General features: G+C 43.8%; 1 protein-coding gene across 2 annotated transcripts in view; it reads right to left on the reverse strand.

Annotated features, from left to right (window-relative positions):
- Positions 1 to 11910, reverse strand: part of LOC119404729 (uncharacterized) — a 364008-nt gene that overhangs the window by 145262 nt on the left and 206836 nt on the right. The gene's annotated exons all lie outside the window — the stretch shown is intronic.

An 11910-nucleotide genomic window follows, 5' to 3' on the forward strand; every position in this document is an offset into this window, starting at 1 on the left:
CTGTGGCGTAAAACCAGGAAAGTCACAAGGGGGTACACACATATTGACATGGCGGCCATTTTGTTTTTATCAATATTCGTTTTATTTTTATAATATATTAAAATTAATATCATACTTGAAAATAAAATTTAAAGACAAGCATGGCTTTCAAGCTCCCGTGATTGCATTGTGCTATTAGGAATTCTCGGAAACCAGTCAAACGGTTGTTGAATGAAAATTTATGACAGTCTTACAAAGCTGGAAGGTATTCAACACAGACACACACTACAAAATTAACAGGCGTTAAAAAAAAGTTGAATGCGCGATACCTACCTGTCGAGCAATTCAGTTATGATGTTTGAAAGATAAATCTCAACGGGGGGACACTTGCGTGGCATGTGCCCCTCCTCCCTCCCCCCAATTTGATCACAAAGGGGGGTCAGGACCCCCGTGATTTACCCCACGCACAGATAGAATAGGTCGAGACACCATCTTCGAGTTCCAGCGACAAGTCGACGTGACGTAATAAATTTTCACAGAGTGTTCGCGGACCTACATAATTATTTCGTAAAAATGAATTACATTCTTCTCCAAGGAAGCTAGTGGGCTAACGTTGCCAATTTCGGTTAACTTTATTTGGTCACTGTGTCCCAAATAGGAAAAAAAAGAACGTGTTTCAAATACAGTGAAATATCGTCGATACGATTTCCACGGGAACCGGCAAATAAAACATATTATGCGAAAATCGTATTAACCAGAGAGGTGTAAAAAAAGCAGGAAAAATATGCATACTCCGTCAGCAACTCACTTTTATTGAGCAACATTTAACTTTTTTTTTTTTTTTGCTTTAACGCTCGGGGGCAAATTATTCTGAAAAGTAAAAAAAAAGAATAAAAAAGAAGAAGCTGCAGTTTGTTCCCTCACCTCTGCATTCGCGACGAAGCTACGCAAAACCAACGCTACTGCGGCCTCAGCCGCTCTGCAAGGTGCAGATCGTGGCTTATTGGATCGTGGTTTGATCTAGTATACCGAAAAATAAACGTAGGATTTCTAGATACATCGATCAAGATACGCTTTCGCGGTCGTATTATCCGAATTTCGGCAAGAATGTAGTCCTATTAAACTTATCAGAATGCATTATTTTCCAGGGACGTCAGCCGGGAATGGAATGAAAAACGTATTAGGCCGAAAAACGTATTATGCAGAATCATATCAACCATATTGCACTGTATGTGTCATTACAATGATTACGGATGCTATAAGCAGGGTGTCGGAACGAAATGTTTTTCGTTTCGGTTTTAGTTTCGTTCCACCGCAAAAAGTTCCGTTCCGTTTCTGTTCCGGAACGAAAAAAAGAAAAAACGTTCCGTAACGGTTCGTAACGGTTTTTTTTTTCTTTTGTATGAAAACAATTGAAGGCAAGGCAATCATTAAAAAAAAACATTGGATTTGTGATGTAGTTACTTGCCCTCCTTTTAAGAAAGTGGGACAAGGGTAAAACACGTTCTTCAGAGGAGCGGAAGTAACTGTACCACGAATTCCTACCAACTAGCACAAACTAGTATTCATTTCAAAGTCATGGTATTTATTTTCTCACAAGACAAATACGAATTTTTTTAGTCGGCTAAATGCTTTGTGTCAAGGGAGTGAGCACGATCTCAGAAGCAGCACGTCATTGAGTGTACTCTCTGATGTGAGACCGCTGTTCTGATAAAAAGATCGCAGGCCTGCGTGGAACACGCAGCACAGTCACAGCAAAGGCTGGAAGAGCGGACTTTGTAGAGCGGACTTTCTATAGCGGACTTTGTAGAGAATCTTGGGGCAACTAATACATGTATACATGCAGTGTACCCACTACGTGATAAATGATCGCAATTTTTCTGAAGTAGCGAAGTTCCCACTATAGTGAACATGTTTTCTAGTTCATTATAGTTCCCACTATGCCATTTTTCGTCATTCTTCGAAGAATCGCGGTACCCGCTACACATCGGTAAGGCATTATGTGCACTTTGTGCTGTGGCTGATGATGATGAAGAATTATGGCTGAGCACTTTGCAGCGCGTGCGAAGGAGTGTTGCGCAATGGGCGCTTTCATTCAATTCCAATTCCATTCCGGGGAATTAGAACTTGCCGCAGTTCCATTCATTTCAGTTCCTCGGAATGAAAAAACTTAGCCCATTCGCACTCTGCGAGTGGCCTGGCAGTTCGATTCCGTTCCTGTAATTCCTCAGCGTAGGAAAGGCATCTTGATAGTTCTATCGAGTTAAGAATGAACGTCCCATAAAGCTGATGTCATTAGATGCATTAGGAACTGCAAAAGTACGCAAAAAACGTTACCATGGTCGAGGGATAGTAATCTCGTGCAGTACAACCACACTACTAATTCCCAAAGGGGCAGTACCCCGCTACCTATAGTATTTGCATGGTCAACATGTTTGAGCAAATGGTGGTGTTTCAATATTGTTTAAGCCTAAATCTGTCAATGCTAAAATGGCGACATAGCGTATTTTTATGCTGACAAAAGTGCCTTTGCACCGAATACGGAACACTGGGCCGCACTGCCTGTCAGCACTCACGCTTGTCAAGCGCGCCTCGCAAGCATGGATGGGGTGAGGAGAACTTTCTGTGTTCGCCTGTGCGCAGGTATGCAGTGTCTTCCTTGACGCAAAGGTTATTTACGTGGGTCAGGTACCAAACTGCTCGTGAGATAAAGATCAGGCTGTGCAAAGAGTACTCGCCACTTTCGCATGGATAACCCCACTTTCGTGGGGATATCAATGCAAACCAACGCGCAAAGTAGTTTTTTCTCCCTTCGGTATCTGCCGGGATAATGCATTTGTTTGTACACTAACTTATGCCTCAGTTTGTAGTAGGTGCGTTGCTTATAAATGTACCGTGCTTGTAATCATCCAAGCCATTTAAAAAATACTGCTTTATTGTTAATTTGCGAGGCTCTGACTTACTAACGTTTGAAGTTTGAAAAACAGCACGTAGACGAAAACGTGCTCTATTTTCGGAAACAGACGTAATTCTATTCCCATTACATTCGGAGCAAAAGGCGCCTAATTCCATTACCATTCCATTCCTCCGAGCGTTGTCCCCATTCCATTCCGGGGTCGCCAAAATGTGGAATGATTCCGGAGTCATTCCAATTCAGGAGTGGCAACTCCGCAACACTGATGAGAAGCATTAAACCACACACTCTTTGCACTATTAGCATTGTGTGATGACTGGTTGTTATTTTACTCTTATGCCACGCTATATTACATATGTTAACGCAATTCCTTGCCCGACATGACGCCTGTATCGAGTATTTTTGCGATGGAGTTAAAAGCACGAGCGTGGCACTGTGCTGGAAGACCCGACTGCTACGCAGAGGGCACGGATTAAGATCCCATCCGATCCTAGAAATTTGTCTCTCATTTATTTTTTCTCATATCACGCGATAGCAGTCACGTACACCGGCGGCGGCGGACAACTTGGCGCCACAATCGGCTGTTGTGATCTCATAACAGCTCTCGCTGTAACAAATTTCAGCGCCGACAATGCCCTCTCCACTTTGGCCTGCTTGACAGGCGCGCAAAAGTCCCCTTGCGTTAATATAAGCATCTCTGGTTGCCACTGTTTTCGTTCTTCGCACAATTTCAACATATCTTTGCTCTGGAATTCCTGTCTGAGGAACGCGCAACTACTATGCCCTGAGATATGCTCACATTGCATGGGTTCAGTTGTTCCGGATTGCGTGAACCGAAAAACGATTGAAAAAATTTCGGTTTCACTCCGGAACGAAATAATATATAAAGTTTCGGTTACGTTTTCGTTCCGGTCAAAAATATCGTTTTTTTCGTTTTTCGTTTTCGGTTTTCGTTCCGTACACTCTGGCTATAAGACGTCATTGTCATATCGAAAAATGAAACGTTGACCTTAACTTTCTCTTAGTACTAGATCTACGTAGGCGAAATCAACTGAACAGTTGAATTCTGGGGTACTGCGTGCCAAGCGGATGTTATAATGACGAGGCGCGTGCAATGAGTGACCACCGTTTTTTCATCTATTCGTCTCATTTTTCCATTGGGGAGTATATGCCTGTATGAGGGTAAGCTAGCTTCCGAGCAAAAATAATAATTCATTCGTACATCCTGCTTGCCTTTTATATTATTTTTTTTCCACAATACAATTTTTTGTTCACGATACTGTTATCAGCGCTTCGAAAGAAACTGCACGCTTGCCCCCTTGCGCCGAAAGCGCGAGCTGTCGCGAAAGAAAGGAATCAAGATGGCGTTGCATGAGTTGAAGAATGACGGGACAATGCGCCAGCGAAGGTTAAAGAATACGGAAGATGAATTATCGCTTTTTCCGGGAACAAAGGGTAAGGGAAAAAACGGGAGTATCGCATCATCTCGCTTGTAACCCCTCGTCCGCCGCGGTGGATCAGTGGTTGCGGTGCCCGGCTCCTTTCGCGGTCGCATTTCGATGGATACGATAATAATTGTTGGGGTTTTACGTCCCAAACCCACGACATGACTATGAGGGACGCCGTAGTGGAGGGCTCCGGAAATTTCTACCACCTGGGGTTCTTTAACGCGCACCTAAATCTAAGCACACGGGCCTCAAGCATTTTCGCCTCCATTACGTGCGTGTCTGCCTGCCCTGAAAAATTAAGTTCCAGTTGCCCGCATGCCATTATCGCAATTCAAATCACCCGCCTCCGAGAACGGACTTGTGACGTAGCATTCGCAATACCCGCACTGCCCGACAGCCGGCGCAGCGGAGCGAAGCAGAGCCCGGCAAGAATGAAACTTGCGTTGCTCGCAAAGGGTAACGTCAACTTCCTTTTTACACGAATCAGATCGAAATGCAAAGATTTCATTTTAATACGTCTTGTAATGCAATAAAACGTTCTTTTTATTTTGTCGTGAGTTCAAGTGCTTGTCAATAGCTGTACCGAGGCCCATAGGCGTCCGCAGGGGGGGGGGGAGGTGGGTAGTTGAGGCACCCCCCCCCCCTAGTCACCTAAGAGGGGAGGGCGCCCCATACATTTTGCCCCATAGATTGACTTAGTAGGGAGGGGGGAACTGCGATGAACCTTCGCCCCCCTCCCCTCCTCAAATGAGGAACACTGCGCACGTACGCCTATGATGAGGCTACGCCAAAGGCGTAGCCAAAAGTTTTTCTTTTCTTTTTGGGGAGGAGAGGGGGTGAGCGTAAGGGGTTTCAACCATGCTTTACGTACGTTTGTGCATGCGTTTGTATGTGTGCGTGTACGTACACACGTAAAATTGAAAATTTTTTTTTTTTTTGGGGGGGGGGGTGCGTCGTCAACGTCTGAAAGCTTTAGAACTGACCGGAGTCGATGTCCAACGCTCGTGTGTACAGCCCAAGAAGTAAGACGCAAGAACGTCTGTAGTGTAAAGGCACAGAAGAAACCACGTGTCACTCGGAATTTCAGTGGCAGTTTGAAGATCACGATGCCAGAGTTCTTTCTATAGCAATTTTTTTAGGAAGACCTACGCATCGAGAACAGGAGCGCATGCTCTCACCAGCATACGAACGAGATCTAAGGTCAGAATTGAGCCGGCATACAGCCTTGTAGATTAGCAGCAGAACCCCTCATCGACCGAAAGACTCCCGTTTCGAACGAAATTAACTGTCAGGGAAAGAAACGAAACATCTCTCTGGAATTAACAACGAGCTGAATCGCTTCCCTCCTTCTTATCTCACAATCATATCGACCTCTTTAGCCAGGTGCGTTCCGTGCGCGCGTGTGTGTGTGTGTGTGTGTGCGTGCGTGTGTGTGTGTGTGTGTGCGTGTGTGCGTGTGTGCGTGCGTGTTTTTACCCGACGTCCCAACTGTGCAAGGCTTCCTAGTGCGATGAGCCCTGGTGTGGCTTGGGTGTGGTGCAAGTGCTGGTGTTCATTGATGGGGGGGGGGGGGGGGCAAGTGCCTATTTTGCACCCCCTGCCGACGCCCATACATACATACATACATACATACATACATACATACATACATACATACATACATACATACATACATACATACATACATACATACACAGACAACCACTACATGAACTTAATAATTTTTGCTCGCCCGCTAATGGCGTTTACTTTTGTTTCGCATCCTTATTTAATATATTACCACCGTTGATCTGTTTGACGAGCAACGTGACCTGCCGATATCTGTTCGTACACCCGCATCAAACTTCTAAACCGGGTCAACTGCAGTCGAGTAAATACGGTATAATCGAGAGAGTGCCGAAGGTTTCCTTAGGCTGGGCAACGCTACGAACTGGAGTAAGCACGCTTTGTTGGCCGTTCTTTTCGATGCGCTTCCAACGCGCCAGAGAGCGAGGGCTCATGGGAGACGCCGAAGGGTCAGCGCAACAATCGCCGACTGCGGGTCGAAGGTCAGGCGAGCGTGACGGTCGAATGGACGAAGGCGCAACGATCGCACAGTCCGTACGGTAGCCCGTGTAAGGAAAGACACCATAGTATAAGTGAACGGTGGGATCGCTCGCATCGGTTCTGGCGTACCCGGTCGACCAATCATTTGCTGCAAAATGCGAATAACTTCATGTTTTAAATGCGTAGCACTTTAGAGGCCCGGCTTGGCGTCTATCCACCGTCTCATGTCGAATAGTCACGCAGAGGTCAATGTATACAGGCCTAAAACAAGGCTAACAATGCTCAAAACCAATGCAAAATAAACTAACAAGGTCTAAAGTAATATTAATGCAGACATAACCAAGAATTAGCCGCAATAATTTACCTAAAATCGCGAAAAGCGCTTCTGAAACATACGGCTGATACCGGCGCCGCGCAAGAGAGGGCGCCACCGCCTAAGCAAGCGCGGGATTGCCGAGGCGGTGGCAAGGGAATCGCTGGGTTGCCCGTGCGACGCACTACCTCAGGTTTCACGGTAGTGGATCTGCATTAAGCGCAGGATTTAGAACTGCACCAAGACCTACAGAAGAACTGCATAAACGCTACTTTAACCGCAGTTTTTTTTTTTTAACAGTAGACACCGTACACGATAGGTTTATCGCACGTTAAAACGCTGCCACTTAGAGAAGATGAATGCCGGAAAATACCAATTGGAAATTTCAATGTATATTTTTCCCTACGTTCCAATGTTGTTAAGTGTTTTGTCATTATCCACATCTGCCTGTTTGCGTGCCGTGCTCACCCACGTATGTTCATTATCAACTTCTTTCACCCTGATCATATTGATTTGGTTTTTTGTAAATAGAAATTGTGTAATCGGAATATCCTGCTTTGAGGTGTGTGTACTAAGCAGTGGCGCGACTATTGGGCAAGGTTGGGGGGAGGGGGGGGGGGGGAGGTGAGGTGTGTATGAGGAACACCCATTCAGACTCCCCTTTAAACCATTCAATTTTCGGCGCCATTTTTTGGTCAGTATAGGCCGCCGAAAGGGATGTTCATAAAGATTACGTGGACATCCGTAAGTAAAGTAATATATATATATATATATATATATATATATATATATATATAACAGGGATTCACGTCAACCAGCAGTGCGTTTGTGAGGTCGGCTGCTCATTTCCACTGAAAAAAAGAAAAACACTATCACAAATTTCATATGTTGTTACGGCTTTTAACTTGTTCCATTAATTCTTGTCACGCACAGGATGTCCCTGTTTAGCTTCCAACTATAAGCTGCTTCTGAATTTAGTAAACGTCTCTTGTTATTCTTACCTCATTACTTAGATAAACAAGTGATTTAGATTATATGCGGACACTTACAAATAACGAGGACTCATGCAGTATCGAGGAAGTAAAGCGCAAATGAAGAGGCACTCGTATAAACTTTCTATAGACTTTCTGTGGACTTTCTGTATACTTTCTACGGGCAATCTGCAAGAACTTTAGCGAAGGTCGAGCTTTACAGCTCACAGAGGCAACGAACCGAAACCGCATTGTGCGCAGCTGCATCCGCATTCCACATGCGAGCAGGCACGTCGCATCCCACAACAAGAACACACGTGACCCAAGGACATCTAAAAAAATAACTCGTGCCACGCACGGCACAGCAAAGCCTTTAGCTCTGCCCTCTAACCAGTCGTGTACGCCACACGAATATGTTAACGCACAACACTCATAACAGTGTTATGAGGTGTATTCCTGCGTATGCATTTCACGTTACTACATACATAGAGAGAAGCCGAACAAACAGCCCAACAGCGGGACGTATAGTGAATTCGTTAGGCATAGTTCTGTCTACTACTGTATTTACAGTATACTTGCGCTCTTTGATCCACTTAGTTATACACCAACCACTATCCCAGTTCAGTACACTCCCGTATGTATGTGGACTTCCATTGGCTGTTCCTCATAAACTCGTTCGCTGAGTGCAATAATGTATGCATTACCATATCGAGAGAGAGAGAGAAAAAAAAAGGCCGTTAGCGAGTGCATTTCCTTTGATGTAATGGTATTCCGTAATATCTTAAGGTCAATTGTACCAACTTTCTTTAAGGTAACAAAAGTAGGATAAATAAAACAGGTTATTCATACAGTCGGTAAATATTTTGTTTCCCCTTCAAGTGCTACAAACGTCTTCGTCTGTGTATTCCGTTATAGATGTGAGTAAAAAGTCACAGTGAAAAACACAACATTCTTCTTCTGACGTTTCGACCGGGGATCGGCCTTTATCGAAGATTACACTTGTACAATTGCGATCGAGTTTAAAGTACACATTCCCGTAATACAATGTCTGTGTCTGTGTATATGCTATGGAAATGTGTATTTAAACTCGATCGCAATGTACGTGTTTGAACTTTGATAAAGACCGTTCCCCGGTCGAAACGTCAGAAAAAAACGTTGTTTATCACTGTGACTTATATATATATATATATATATATATATAAACACAGAAGGGTCCCGCTACATATACAGCAATCAAGGGGAAAGTGCGGTACGAATTAACGGCGTCGCAAAAAAAACAGCAAAAGCGGACCGACTAGTTATAGGACTTTTGCAGCTGCAAGGAGCGCGACCAACCGAACCGCAGGAGGACGCCGTTAGCGCGCCCGCGGTGCATCTTAAAGACCCACTAAACAAGCACCATGCATAAACAAGGCGACCGCGCATGGCACGCAAACGGGTTATCGGCCATCGCTCAGGCCATCGCGACTGGACAGCTGACGGTGTCGTATAGTTGTGTACAGAGCTCCGTATCATTCGGAATAGATGATTTGCATTACCGCAATTATTATATGCAGATACGAAGACGTTTGCTGCACTTGAAGAGAAAAAAAAATCTACCGCCTGTACGAAACACCTGCTTATTTGCGCTACTTTGTTGGAATTGCATCTACAGGTGATGCATTATCATCTACAGGTGGTGATAATGTAAACATTCTACCTTACCGGAAAAAGAAAATACTAACAAGTTAGAATTCTAAGGCATTGCTCGTTTCGAGGGACGAAGTCCTCCATTGACACGTAAAAATCATAGGACACGTAAGTGTGATTGAAGCGTATGTATACCAAGTCATACATAAGGAAACTTATAACCAACCACGTGTGATTAACATTCCAAAGGTTTTGTCCTACGGATTCGTACTTTACGCTTTTATTCAGTTCACAGTACATTTACTTTGGGTTTGTACTTCTATGTATTTTTTATTAACAAACTTCGTACTTTTGTTTTACCTTTCATTACTATATCCGCTGCCATGCAATAGCTTCATTTATTACATATGTGCGTGTGTTATTTTATGTCGCGTGCAAGTAGTTATATCTATTTTTTTTAACCTTGCTAATTGTTTTACGAATTTTGTTCATGCCTGTATTTGTGCACGCACTGTATCTGTAGTATCCTCAACCCGAAGGGCTTTTAGGGACAACTTGAATTTAAAAAAATTAACATATATATATATATATATATATATATATATATATATATATATATATATATATATATATATATATATATATATATATATATATATATATATATAACGAGCATAACGTAACGTTTCCACCTTCTGAATGCGGATAGAGACACTATGCTTCGGACAGCACATTTACAACTGTAGCCGTCAGTTTTGTGAAGATTCTCATTTTTTTGTCAACCGTTATGCAGCCGGCACTGCTTATGCCGTATGTGGCCGGTAATACAGCGCTACATGTACAGTATTCACGGATTGAAACGGGACAATTTAGGGCTAAGTAAAGCACATACTTTCGTTTTCCACCCTCTGCAGTTCGGGTCGTATCGGCGTAATTTCGACTCGAATGCGTAGATCAGAGCCAACATTATCTTTAGAGACCAGATTCGTCGCGACATGACGTCTTTATCTCGACCAATTGCGCATACCAGTCGTCATACTAAAAAAAAAAAACATTGATGTCACGTTCGAATCCGTGAGTATACTGTACTTATAAACGCGCAGCACCTTTAGGGCCCGTCTTATCGTCCACCGTCTCATGTCGCATGGTCGCGCGGTGATCTGTATAGGCCTAAAACGAGGCTAAAGAGGCTAAACAAGACCTACACAAGAACGACATTTTTTTTCTTAGATCTTAAAAATGACCATCAAACGCGATAGACGAGCGGGAGGACCGCTTTGTGGTTGCGTCGGGCGGCATGATAATGCTCACGCAGAACAGTACCACGTATTCTGCTAAGCCATCGCGGCATAGAGTATCGCCAATGGTGCCGTCACTGCCGATGGAGCCAAAGTATACAATGAAAAATAGGCGCACAAAACAGAACGAGGCCATCGTAGGCGCGCTGGTTTCCATGGGTGCAAAGTTCTGCACGCATCCTCCGATGCTCAAGCCGAGATAAACTATGACCAGTCCAGATTGAGTCAAAGAATCTGCAGCTTAGAATTTTTATTTAGAGTGCACATAGCGGTAATGTGCCTCCCAGTAATGCTAACATCACGTATGCTTTTGCGCGTGCAAGTGTACGCTATAAGCGTTTTTATAAAATATCCACGCTGCGTCTAAAGATCTATGTGAACTGGGTTACGCGAGACCTGAAGTTTGCATCAGTAGCAATAAAACTTGCGATGTTAGGCCACTGTTTGACAGCGTTCTCCGTCCAGAGCACGCAATAAGAAGAAAAAGAAAGAAAGAACTTTACAAAATTGGAAATAGATATCAGGAGTGAGTCATCTAGCAACCGCTATATAGTTCAAGATTATGTGCGCAAGATTATAGCGTTATTTGCGGCAAGAAGCGTCCCTTACACGCCATAACGCGATGATACGCGGCATTGTAAATATTACCGCGCTTCGGCTGTAGAAGATACCGTTAACCGCCACAAACAGACATGAAGGAAGAAAGAAAAGCTTAGCAGGCAGCATTACGTCACGCAGCCAACCTTGAAGACAGTAGTAACAGCCCAGCACATCACATTTTGCGTCACGCAAGGAATGAGATTTCCCGAGACACGGGTGTTTTGATGCCCGGTACTTTTTTCAATCGAAGCGTGCTTGTTATTCGGCCGGCTCAAGGAGGAGATTCGAAAACAAAACAAAATCGGGAATACTCTAAAACCTATACCGCGCGCTCTGGCGTTATCATTACGTTTCGGGCCGACATTGTATATGATTCGATCGCTTTGCAAAATGCTCCCTCTTAATTTTTTTTATCCTTCTTGCACGCAAACAGCGCTAAACTCCACTTGCGAGGCATTGCGTCCTTAACACGACAACAAATAACGATGGCTTTCATTCTCTTAAAAGACACCTCAATAGAATGCGATCGATCGATCGATTTGCGAGAGAGCAAAAAAAAAAAAAAAATCATTTACCTGCAACACTGTCGCCGTTACTTTGTCAAGCTAGCTTACTGACTAAATAGCTGCAACAATATCTTTGGTGTAATTCGCATTACAGTTAGTAATGTTCGTAACTTGGGTTACGTAATAAAGGGCTTGTTTCTAAATAC

Source organism: Rhipicephalus sanguineus, chromosome 9 (assembly GCF_013339695.2).
Source record: "Rhipicephalus sanguineus isolate Rsan-2018 chromosome 9, BIME_Rsan_1.4, whole genome shotgun sequence".
Classification (NCBI taxonomy): Eukaryota; Metazoa; Arthropoda; class Arachnida; order Ixodida; family Ixodidae; genus Rhipicephalus; species Rhipicephalus sanguineus.